We start from the raw sequence: 13,031 nt of genomic DNA on the forward strand, positions 1-13,031 counted from the left end.
GGCACCGGGAACGGGGGAGTCGGGAGCACCCCGGGTACGAGTATGCCGGGAGGAGCTGGGCATGGGGGAGCCGAGAGAACCGGGCATGGGGATATCGGGAGCACCGGGCACGGGGGTCCCGACAGGGACCTGGATACGGGGGTCCCAACAGCACCGGGCACGGGGGGAGCTGAGCGGGGGTGCATCCCGGTGCACGAGGCCGGGCATCCCGGTGGGGAGCCGGGCACAGCCCGGGTAGGGGGGAGCTGCCCGAGGAGGACGGGCATAGGGGCACCCCTGGGCAGAGGGGGAGGTGGGCGCACCGGGGATGGAGGCAGCCCGGCACCCCCACTCCGGCACCCAGAGTAGGGTGGGAAACGGGGCAGGGACCCCGGGGAGAGGGGTGGCTTTGCCCTGCACCACAGGGGACAAAGCGCCCTGCCCCAAACCTCCAGCATCCCTGCCCGAGCCCTGCTCTGGCCTCCCTGCGTCCTCCAAGACTTTTTCTCCCCTGGAGCCTGCTGGTGCCAGGGACGGTGCCCAGCGCAGCCGCTGCGGGGCCGGGGGTGATGCTGAACTGTCCCCTCCAGGGGACGGAGGTTTTGGGGTCTCCCGCTCTGCAACGTGATGGGGAGTCAGCCAAGCCGCCCTGACGATGCCACCGTGCTTTCATTTCCATGGCCATCGGCCGCGAGCTTGTCCTGGCTCCGCTTGGGAACGCCAACCGGGTTGTGCTTTCCCTCGGGCTGGCGTTTCTCCATCGGGCAGAGATTTATTCCCCCTCTCAGAGTGACTCAGAGGCGCCTCGGCCAACTCTTGGGCTCGAGGCCGGTTGCCATCCGTCTTCGTTACAGGAAGGGAGAGCAGTTCGTTAGCACTGTGATACGGCGGCCACCCTGTCCCAGGCACGCAGCCGGGATGCCTGCGGAGCTGCTCGGCTTTGCTGGGCGGTTTTACCGCTCCAGACCCACCAACGAGGAAAGTCTCTTTAAAACCAGCGATCTCATTAAAAAAAATCCCCTTTTCCCATCCTTAGCCTGTCCACACCCCTAGTATTTCCTCTGCCATTTTTAGGCAGTGCTTATGCAGTAATTAAACACACAGAAGGGGCTTTGGGCACAGCTATGGGTCCTGAGGACTTTAGGTGTGATGAGCTGTGCACAGTCCTCAGCCCCAATGCCGGAGCATGGCTGTTTGCAGATGTAGACCGTATTTTCTACACCAAATAACCTCCTTTCATATTTTGCAACACCTCCCATCCCTTTCCCTTCCCCGAGCGTGGGCTGGAGCTCCAGGGTGGGTTTGCAGCCGGGAGAAATGGCCTTCGCCAGCTTGCAGGGTTGGCAGATGCCTTTGAAACACGTCCCCGATGAGGCGTGTGCCTCTGACCTGGCCAGGATGCTGCCGCCTCGTTGGGGTTATCAGGGAATTGCTGGTCCGGGGGATGGTTTCTGGCTGATCTTGAGTGGGTGGAAGAGCACTTGTGCTTCCCGGAGGAGAGGGCAGCGTGTTTGTTTGTGCAAAGGACTCGTTCACAGGAGAAATTTCCTCTTGGCACAAAGAGAAAATAAAAAGTTAGGGGTTTTCCCCCTCAATTTTGGAGGAAAAACCCTGCTTTCCTGGAAACTGGAGCCACCTTGGGAAAACAGCTGCTGCCTTCAGCCAAAAGAAATCCCCAAATTCTTTGATTTTTTTTCCCATATACACAAATATTTTCTGCTTTCTCCCTTTAAGGCAAGTCTCTGACTACGATCCTGCCTCGATAATGCCTTGACTCTGCTCAGACGGCTGCTGTGCGGGGAAGAAAAGAGCCGTGTTCCCAGGAATGCCTTGACTGCTCAGACGGCTTCTGTGCGGGGAAGAAAAGAGCCGTGTTCCCAGCCACAAAACCTCCCCGCTCCAGAGCAAACACTGTCCCTTTGTGCCCGTCGCACAATCCAGCAAACCTTGCACTGCTGAAAGAGGTTGAACTTCTGAATATTCCTTCTGAAAGCTCCTTTCTGCGGGAAGCCAGCCGCCCACCGGCACAACAAACAGGCACATTGTGGGATCCTCGGGGCTGCCGGCCACCGCAGATGCAACACTTGCCGTCACGCTGCTCTGTCGCCGCTGCCAAAGTCGTTTCGCTTTCCTGAACCAAGCCCGGGGAGTTTTGTGTTTGTTTTTTTTTTCCCTCCTTGCAGCCCCAGTGCTGATGAATACACGCTGGAATTTGGCTTTCTGCAGGCGTGGTGTGTTCAGACTGTGAATATCCCGCAGCTGGGGGATACCGTTGTGAGCATCCCGTGGCGCCGCATCGCACTGGTCCTGGCCGCTGGGACCCTGCTTGCACAGCAGCTCCTCAGCCTCCTCCTCCTCTTGAGGAAGGCTCAGCTTGCTGCCTCTTGCCTCATCCTGGCGCATCTTCACCCCTTCCCCGTCCCCTCGCTGGGTGCTGCCTTTCGGGAGGGTGTTAGGGTGCCGGAGCAGCTTGAGCGTGCGGCATGTGAGCAGTTTTTATTTTGCCTGTTCCAGCCAGGCTGGGGTCGGGGCTTGGAGATGGAGGCTTGGGTTTACCTGCAGCATCCCTGGCAGGGAGGTCCCGGAGAACAGCCCAAGGCTGCTGGAGGTGGTGGGTGCCCCCCACTGGGGCTGGGGACCCCAAGGCCCTCGTTTCCAGCCTTTCCCATGCCAGGGAGTTTCTCCCACTGGATGGCAGCATTACAGCAAAGAAACGTCTCTGGGAGACCTCACGGGAGAGGAGACATTCCTCCCGAGAGACTTTTCTCTCTGGCTCCAGGGAGGTTTGCACTTCGGCTGAGGACGTGCGGGTTCAGCTCACTTGTGTTTGCACCATTCCTGCCACTGATGCTTCTCTCGCTGCCCTGTTCCGTGCTCGGTGGTTACTCCCAGCTCCCCAAAATGGGGTGCCATGTAACATCCTTCACCTGCCCCTCTTCCCCTGATGCTTGTGGGTGCAGGGGCACCTGCCGGGACCAGGGGGCTGAGAGCCAGCTGGGACACTCTGACCCACCACCAGGAGCAAAGCAACCCCAGACTGGGTTGAGGAGGAGAGATGCCAACCCTCATGGGACACCAAAATCATGGCTTCTTAGCAAGGTGCATCCCCTACCCTCCAGAGCCACCCCTGCTCCAATTGCTGGGGTGCAGAGAGCCCAAGTTCAAGTCACAGACCCCAAAGCTTGCACATTTTCGCACGCAAAAAGCTTTAGGGACCATTTCTTTCACGGTGGTTGCAGAGGGGGCTGCAAAACTCCTAGGGATTAGAAAACAAAGCTAATCTGGCCACTTTTCCTTCCACCTAATGGTTTTAATCCCAAGCATTTCAATCCACTTTTAGGATTTCTTGGAGGTGGTGTTCGTCAGAGGGGCTTGGGCAGCGCTGGGTGGGCAGGGAGGACTGGTGCTGGGCTGCAGCCCCCTTGCAAATATAGTGCAGGGAAACTGCTCCTTTCTGAGGCCGTTTAATGGTCAGGAGGTGCAAAGGCGTCTCAGTTTACAGGCTCCCGGCCGGGCTGGCATCTCTGTTTGCAAGCGGGCATCCATAGATGGAAAGGGTCGAGCCGCAGAGCCCAGCCTCAGGTGTAGCACAGGATTTTCCCCAGTCCCTCCTGTACTGAACCAGTGACTCGTCCTGGGTTAAAATGCCAGCTCTGGGCCACTTTGGCCTTGGGAGCGTGTTTCAGGGGTTCATCACCTGCAAAGCCTATGGCTGATTTTCCATCTGGATGCACCTGGTCTTGACCCCCAGGTATTTGCTGCCCCTTTTTCTGCTCAATTCAAAGGGCTTCTCCCTCGTCTTTGTCCCACAGGCAGGGCCCTGGTGCACAATTAGCCCTCAGCTGAGCTTGGAAAACTCATGGCACGTCTGGAGGCAGGTGGTGGCAGTGGGGTCCAACCTCCTGGGTGGCTTTTGCAAAGTCCTGCGCATCCCCACCCCGAAGCGTTGTGGTTCAGCGACCTGCCGGTGCCGGAGGTTCTGGGGACACTGGGGACTGGGGGCCGGGGTGATGGTGCTGGAGGTCATGGTGGCTCGCCCCAGGGAGCGCGGGACAATGCTGGAGAGGGCCAGGGCAGCCGGTGGGGAGCTGGTTTTGCTACTTGATAAAAAAAAGGAGGAAATTGGGGATTTTCCGAGCTGGGCTGAGCAGGCTGGGAAGGGGAGGGCAGGGAAGTCAGAGAGTTGGTCCTGCTCCTCGGCAGCATGGGGTGGGTGCTCACATGAGTGTGGGGGGTCCTGCAGCCCCATGCCCAGTGCTGACCCCAGACCTTGCCCCATCTTTTCCATAGAACAAGAAGCATTTGCAGCTCGGTGCAATCCCCAGGGGCTGAGGGGTACTGGGGTGGCGAGAGCCCCCCAGTTACACTGGCAGGACTGCAATCCACGACCCCAAACTGAGCTTTAACCCAAGGAGCTCTATAAGATTTGCTAATCTCAAAATATTGTTGGCATTCAGAACAGTGATTTACTGCGTGTTTTGCCACAGCAAGTACTTTTCCGAAAGGCCATGCTAAGTTTACACTGGAGCTGCTGGGATCAGATAACCGTTCCCTGGCTGCTCCCTCTGTCCCCCGCCCCCCCCGTCCCTCCTGGTTGCCATGCCGGGGTGCAAAAGGACATCAGCTTCTCCTGCGCCCCGCAAGGAAGAGGTGACCACAGTCATGAGCAGCAGAAAAAAGGGACAACCGAGGGCATTTTTCCTCGTCCAGGTGGTGGGGTGGGATGGGGGTTGTGGCCTGGCTTGCAGGAAGATGTGAACTCACGGAGAGCCCTGACACTTTGCAAGTCACACTGCCAGGGACAGAAAATAACCAGCCCTGGTGCCCAGCCTGGCCATGTCCACCTCCCCAGGGGCTTTGCTGGTTGTGAAATTAAATCAGCTTCTCACCTTCAGTGGCACCCAGGGCTGGGCGAGAGCCCTGCACATCGCTTTGCATTCCTGCAGTATTTTACCACCCCATGGGATCCTCGAGGGCTTTACAGGTGCTGGGCAGGAATGACCCCTCAGGCCACCATTGCCCAGGGGGATCCCAGGGCATTTCCAGCCTGTGGAAAGGGCGGGCTCCCTCGCGGAGCAGGTGGTGGGGATGGTCCCTCCGTCTGTCTCGCTGTTTGCTTGGGAAGTCCTCCTCCTTCCTAAGGGCCAGCACTTGGGAGGCACGGGACCCCAGCATCTCTCCCCCTTGTCCCCAGATCCCTTGGGATCTCTGCCACCTCCTACCCTGCAGGAGATGGGAACAAGCCCATCACATGTGCTTGTGGCAAAAGCCACCACCAGCCTCAGCCCTGGCCTTCACTGGCCGTTGGTCACGGCAGGCTGGAGGTCGTAGCCTTCCCCTGCAAAACTACAAGAGTGTCCTTCCTGCATTGACATGCACATGGACAAGGAGGAGGAGGATGGAGCGTCCTCTTCCATGGCTGTTTCCTTGCAGGTTATTGGGTCGACAGATCAAAACCCATTTGCTCTCTGAAGCCCATGTCCTGGCCCAGCTGCTCTGGAGGTGCTTTGGGGTGATGCTTCCTCCAGGGAAGGCACAGGGCCGTCACACTGTGCTGCATGGGGACAGCAGAGATGAGGCAGGGCCAGGAGCAGCACCCTGCAGGGAGGTGCCCTGACCATGGCAGCAGGCACCCTCTGGCAGGTCGAGCCTGTGCGTCCAAAGCAGGGCTAGGTCAAATCTGGCTGTGGGGACACCAGGGACACTAAGGACCAGGCATAAAGGGAACAGCATCTTCCCAAAGCCTGGCACAATATCTGGAGGGTTCCAGAGGGACCCAGGGTGAGGACAGCTTGATTAAATGTCCCCATGATGCTCCCTGGTGGCAACAGGGAAGGGTGCAGCTGGGCCATGGTTGGAGAACCCCAAACTGGTTTGTCTTCCCAGTTTACTGGGGCCTGGAGGGAGTCACTGGGATTTGGGGATGGTCCATAGCCCCTCCAATCCATCAAACTCTCCAGGGAGGGGGACACAGCAGGGAGGCTCCCAAACGAAGGTGCCTGGATTAGAGAGGGATGTGGGGTGGGTCTGGACATCTGCCCCATTAAGGGAGCAGATCCCATTTGCTTCAGAGCATCCTGGGAAGGGACAGCCCTCCGCAAACCCCTCGGACATGGCAGGGTACAGGCAGCCCTTGTGGTGCCAGCCAGCCTTGGGGACCTCCTTGGGATGTCGGCTGCTCCATTCGAAATGTGGCTGGTCCCAGTGCCTCCAGGGCTGGGACGGGTCTGGCTGCAGGACATCATGCTGGTCCCCATCTGCTGTGATGCTTTCAGCCAAACAAGCTGTTGGCTGCTCTGGTTGCGGTGGGGTGGAGCACGGCAGTGTCCTGCAGGGACTCTGCATGAGGTGGGGAGGAGGTTGGCGGGTGCAGATAGGAGGGGATGAGGAGAGCAGAGGGAAAGGAGGCAGGTGAGGGTGCAAGTGAAAGCATTTAGGGCAAGGAAAGGAGGGGTGTGAGAAAATTAGGGAGGAGCTGGGAGGGGAAGTGGAGGCACCAGCCCCCAGTGCTGATCCTGCAGAAGGGACTGGAGGCTGGAGAGGAGCGATGGCCTTGGGGATACCTAAGGTGGCCTTAGTCCTTGACACAGGTAAGGGGACCCAAGGGGATGCTGAAAGTCAAGTGAGACTAGAAGTGTGTGCTTGGGGTGTAACCAGCCAATGGCGCGGTGCACCCTGGCAGGGGTTTCGGTGCCTTGAAGTCTTTACATCAGGGCTAGACACCTTCCTGGGGACCAGTGGTTACTGGGCTAACTGGGACACTGGGCACTGCCTGGGACTGCGGGCATGGTGATGAGCAAAGTGGGCCTCTGGGTAGTGGTGTTTGCCCCTGTGCAGTGAAGAGCAAACACCTGAGCTCCCTGCTGATACTAAATGATAAAGAAATTTGCCCTCGGTGCTGGTGGAGCCCCGGGGCTGAGCTGTTTCCTCCCCCTCCTCTTGCAGAGCCTCCCGGCTCCCTGCTTGCTGGCCCAAGGGTTGCCTCAGCTCGGTGACAGAAGCAGTCAGGTGTGTGCCTGCATCTCCTGGGTGCAACCCCCATGTGTAAATGTCCTGAATAAAATAGCAAAGGTGGCTTGCAACATTTTGGGGCTTTCTGAGCACCTGGCTTTTCATGCAGAAGGGAAAACCCAAGCTGCTCTTTGCAGCCTTTCCCTGCTCCAGAGTGGGACCGGGCAGGGCAGGTGGTGACAGAGCCTTATTGGCATCCCCAGCTGCTGTCCCCAACTCTTGGTAGAGGTGACCCCCAGCAGGCTGAGGACAGCGGGGCTGGCACGGGCTCAGCCCCAGCAGGCTCTCTGCCTGCCCGTCGTAGGTAAGCTCCTGCTGGCAGCCCCAGAGGTAGGGCAGGGTTGAAAAAAAAAAAAAACAAACCAGCAAAGGCAGAGCAATGCCCCGTGTTTGGCATTGCTTCTGGGTGCTGGAGACACGGGAGGTGACTGATGCGGTGCCAAGGTGTGTGAGTGCTTCTGCCGGCCCGTCACGTCCTGTCCCGGCCGGCCCCAGTTGCAGCTGCTGATTTGGAGGGTACTGCCCACCTCGTGCTGTGGCTGCGATGTGCGATGGCCCCACGGATAGCTCTGCAGGGACCACTTCAGCTGAGGGCAGCGGGTGGTGCCGCTCCATGATGGTTTTCCACCTGCAGTGCTGTCCCCGGGCTGGAGGGGACACGGAGCTGGCACTGAGCTCCCTGACTCAGCTCCCGGTGAGGCACTGGGCAAAATCGGGGCATCTCTGCATGGGTTTATCTATTTCTCTCCCCCTGACAGCTCAGAGGAGAGTTATCCCATCACAGCCCCAAAATAACACCCCAAAGAGGCTGTTGGTGCTGGGTGTTTGCATCCATGAGTCCTGCCTGCATCCGGCAGCTCCTGATCCCAGTGGGCAGGTTGCAGGTCTAGGCACCCACTGTGCTGCTCCGTGAGCCGATGCTGGGGGACCCAGTGGTGGGTGAACCTGTTGCTCGCCCTGACTGATCGTAGAATCAGAGAATCATTTAGGTTGGAAAAGACCCTTAAGATCATCAAGTCCAACTGTTAACCTAACACTGCCAAGTCCACCACTAAACCATGTCCCTAAGTACCACATCTACACGTCTTTTAAATACCTCCAGGGATGGTGACTCAACCACTTCCCTGGGCAGCCTGTTCCAATGCTTGACAGGCCTTTTGGCAAAGAAAGGGTTATCGATGATTTGATGAATCAAACTGCGGTGATGCTGAGTGCCGGTGGTGTGAGCTGATGCAACGGGGATAACTCTGGAGCTTGCGGCTGGGCTGCATGAACCCTACTTCTGCGCCTGGCAAGGGATGCCCAACAGGACCTCAGAGACACCCTGAATCACAATGTCGATGTCTCTTTATTGCCTGGCTGTGTTTTCTAGACCAGACAAGGACATTTTAAAGCAATACCTGCTTAAAACTCCTGCCCCAGGGTGGCACCGCAATAGGCACTACCCTGGGGGCTCTGGGAGAGGGGTCGAGCCCATGTCCCGGCTTGGCCCCGGGAGCCCCTGCCTGCGGTCATTGCTTCAGGGTGAAGTAAGCGTCCACTTGCGTGCGACACACAAAATGGAAAGCTTGCCTATGTCCCAGCCCACCTGCCGCCTGCCCTGGCTGCTTGACTCAGCACGCTGCGAATATCACGGTGACACGGAGGCTGGAAATGCTGCTGGGAGCCGGAGAGACATGACGCGGCAGGCAGGAGGCTGAGCCGCCCTGAGCCTCAGCCCACCGTTTGTGGTTGGCTGCTGTGTATTTTCCATATGACCTCCCTGGTTTTCTGGAGGTCTGACTTAACCCCCCTGGAGAGGGGACAGGCAAGGGCAGGAGGGGGGGAAGCAGCCAAAAGGAGGGGACAGCCCCACACAGAAACTGTCTTCAGCCGCATCAGTAACCGGCAGCAATATCCTCCCCCAAACGGGTTTGGGCACCTCCTTTCTGCTGAAGTCCAGGGGGATTGGGCATTTTTCCAGCCATTTGTGGTGTCTCCCGTGGACTCACAGTCCACCCAATGTGCGCAGGGATGGATGCAGCCACAGGGAGGTGGGGACGGCTCCTGCTCTCTCCCGTTGGGTAGCTTTGAATATATCCCACTGAGGGGTGGCAATGGGGACCCTGTCAGTCCTGTGTGTCCCCTTCCCCACCCTGATCCAGGCTATAGGTGACCACTCCTTGTTGACACCCATGATACCATCCCTTGGAGCCTGGCTCTGTCCTCTGCCCCGGTGACGCAAATTGCTTGTGCCAAGGACCTCATGATGCCATGCTCAGAACCAGTGGTGGCCCAGGTAACAGTGTGTGACATCCACCCTGCTGCTTTCACAGTCCTCCTGGGGTGCAAAGAGCCCACTGGACTTTCCAGAGATGTTCATGGGGACAGGGGCAAGAGGGAATGAGCGCAGAGGATGTTACGGCTTCAAGGAGCCCTTCGTTTATTCTGGGCTTTTGGCATCTCTGCTTTGCTTTACAATGTGCAACTGGGAAGACCTCACCACCTCCTGTCTAATCCTGGAGCCCTGTTTTAGGGCTGGTCCTAATCTCCAAAAGCCTCCAGGATTTACCCCAGCTGTCGGAGGCATCTTCTGTCTTCCCGCACCGACACATCAGCTGTTGTGTTGGGGAACGGCACTGCTGAAGCTTTCCCCCGTCCCACCTGGCAGGTCCTCGATGCTGCGATTTCCTAAACTGGCAGATCTGGGTGAATGAGTAGACCCGATGCTTTTGGGGTGCAGCCATATTTATCTCTTTGCAATGCGGTCCTGTCAATAAGCTCAGCTATGACCATGATGCATCTTTTGGGGGGGTTTGAATAACAGTGGCATGAGAAGGATCTGATCCTTTAAGGAAGAAATGAGGCTCTCGTTATTGAGACCTATATTTTACCTGGAAGATAAATAAAGCAACATATCAATGATGCAGTGGGCTGGAAATGTGGGTCAAAACCAATTTATAAAAAGTATCTGCTTCCTGTAGAGAAGAGATCTTTTCTCACTGGAAAACATGAATACCCAGTATTTCAGCTAAATCCTGAAATATTTGGAGTTTCAGGCAAAAAATGTGTTGATATTTAAATTATCACCAAAATTTTAATGTTCAACCCTCCCAGTTGCCTGCAGGAACAACCAGCGCAGCCTACTCGGTGTGCTCATCGTTTTCATGCCGAGGTGGAGGAATTGCACCAGTAGGCATTTCATTTTGTTTCCGACGCCAGACTCATTTTAGCTCCCTCACCCCAAAGTCAGGGGGCAGTCAGAGACACCCCGCTCCCGTCCTTGTTGGTGAAATGACTCCATGGGAGCAGTTTCTCCCTTCCCGTTGTGCATCCACAAGTGAAGCCATCGCGATGGGTAAAGAAACCTTCGGTTCCCAAGTCTGGTCCCTAAGGGAAACCCTTTGACTTTGGACTTGGGCAACCTGCCACGATGCCTTTGTCATCTACAGCAGGCAGTGTAGTGTTTCCATGCTTGAGTTTGCTCAACATACAGCAGACTTGCCGGCAATGTGCGAATAAACAAGATGCCAATATACTACGGTAACGTGGCCCAGATAAGTCTGGATGATAAACCATGTTGATTCACTTGCTCTCAACCTGTGAGTCATCCTCTGAGTCAACAGACAAAGCAGCATCTAAATGTCATCGAGCAGGTTGAAAAACTCAAGTTTTGTTCAAATTAAGAACTTCAAGCAAAATAATTTCATTGATGTTCTTTTCCTGGGGAAAGTGTTTAATTTTCAGCTCACCCAAATTGAAATAGGCGAGAAACCTGAGTGCTCATTTCCTTATGAACTAGAGTTTTGGTATTGATTTATTTTCTCTCAGAGCTCTTTAAATTGCCTTTTTTAACACATAATCAAAGGAAACCTGCTTTTTGCAAAGCGTTTTGGTTTAGATTAGACAACATGATCGTCTTTGGGAAAGACACACAGAAGACTTCTGAGTGGAGTTGATAGTTGTGGGAGTCTAGAGGCGGCCACCTGTGAGCTGATGGAAAAAGTCATCAAGGCATGGGCCATGTGAATGCTGAGGGGTCAAGGAGGTGCCAAGATCATCCAAGACAGGATGAAATCCCTGTGGGTCAAGGTATGGAGAAACCAGAGCTTCTCCAATCCTCCTCTCTGGGTGCCAGACCCACCGGGGAGCCAAAGGCAGCTGGAGAAGGACAGACAGTCTCCTCTAGCCCTACATCGCTGTGCTGGGGAGCAGGGCTGTCTTCTCTTTTGCCAGAGCAGCTGCAGAAAATTTTCTGGTTCATGACCCACTTGGCAAGTTTGAGCCACTCCAAGCTGCTCTGGGGAGCGGGAGGGACTGCCAGTACCCATCCATGGCCCACGGGCAGCAAAAACGGCCAGGAACCCCATGTCACCCTCTCCTGCCTCAGGGAGCTCATCCCTCAGGCATCCCAAAAGTATTTTGGGGAAGGAGGAGCCCTTATTAGTCATATTCCTTCTCACTGGCGAAAGTAATCAAGGAATATCTGGGTTATCACATAGTTTTGGAGGAAACATGCCCTCCCTGAGGTACTGATACCATCTCTTGGTGTCCTGGCTTCATTCTGCTGCCAAACGCTTTTTCTGAAATAACCAGGGGAGAAAAAATATCCCTCCCTGGAGCAGGAGGGTCATGCTGCCAGGCTGCAGCCTCCAGGCAGGATCAGAGCCCATGGAGGACCAGGTTTGCACTTGCGTTACCTGATCCCCATGTGACTTGTAAGGCTGGTGGCTGTGATGAGCTTTCTTCTCAGCTTACAGGAGGAGCAGAGCTAGCAGAAAGTGTGGGGCCTCCTTCGTGCTCTTTCTGGAGATCAGCAGTTGCATGTCTTGCTGTCTGTCTGTGTAGAGCACCATGGGCAGGGGTCCTCGGGGCGATGCCTCCATGCAACCATCAGTGCTTGCCTGCTGCTGTCTTGCAGCCAGGAGCTGAGCCCAGTGTCTGGCCAAGCCCAGCACCCCTGTGACACCCTGATGGACCAAAAAGCCAGCATTGCTGCCCTGGCCTCCTCTCCAAGATGGACCAAAGAGCCAGCATTGCTGCCCTGGCCTCCTCTCCCCATCCCCTCTTCCCACCTGGTCCGTGGCTCCTGCTCCAGCCGGGATGCATCCCTCAGAGCCCTGTGGCTCTTTTTTGGGATATCACCATCCCTTTAAAGACCAGCCTGGCCAATGGGGTTTTGCTCTTTCTTCTCTTCCTCCCCTTCCTGCGTGACAACAGCTCCCCCCACCTGGAAAACCACCCCCTTGTTGGCGAAGCTGAGATCATCTGGCCCTGTCAGAGTACATAGCTTCATGCTCTGGCTGTCTCAGAGATGCATCTTGATGCTGATGTCCATGTTTGGAGGTGTTTCCTGGGGACCACGAAACCGTGAGCCTTTGGACCAACGCGCAGGAGAGCCGGGCTTGCTTGGCTCCTGCATAGCAGCATCCCTGGAGACAGGCAAGTAGCTGAGGAACAGGAGAAAACACTCTGTGAACCCAAATTTGAGGAGGGTTAAGGAATTAGACCATAGGTTACAGAGACATTTTTAGGAGCATCTCATGCATAGCATGGCAAGTGAGGGAAACAAGGACAGGCAGGGGGTGAGCGGGGTTATATCCTATAGGACTAATGGGGTTTTCCTGGGTCAGTGGGGGGCTTTGGGGTGAATCTGAGTTTGGGGGATAACAGAAGGGTGGCGGATCACAAGTCCTGGGGTGACCAGACTCCATGGACAAGGTCCTGGTCGTATGGGCAGGGCAGAGGCTGGAGGACATGGTGCAGGGCTGGCCAGTGATTAATCTTCTCCAGGAATGTGGGTCAGGGGTGCGGGCAGCTGGGTTGGTCCAGGTGATCCCAAGATTTGCCTTCCAACCTCAACAGTTCTGGGATTGAGGTGGAGGCTGGGGGAGGACATGGGGGAGCAGAGGGGTCTGGGGTTACAGTAGTGACTATGGGAGGACATGGGGGGGAGCAGGTGGGTTTGGGAGGTCAATGCAGGATTAACAAGGAGGATTGGGGGGGTGTCTGGTGTTAATGAAGGGGCTGGGGGAAGGCATGTGGGGTGCAGGGTCAATAGG

The sequence above is a fragment of the Aptenodytes forsteri genome, unplaced genomic scaffold (genome assembly GCF_000699145.1).
Source record: "Aptenodytes forsteri isolate BGI_AS27 unplaced genomic scaffold, ASM69914v1 Scaffold213, whole genome shotgun sequence".
NCBI classification, from domain to species: domain Eukaryota; kingdom Metazoa; phylum Chordata; class Aves; order Sphenisciformes; family Spheniscidae; genus Aptenodytes; species Aptenodytes forsteri.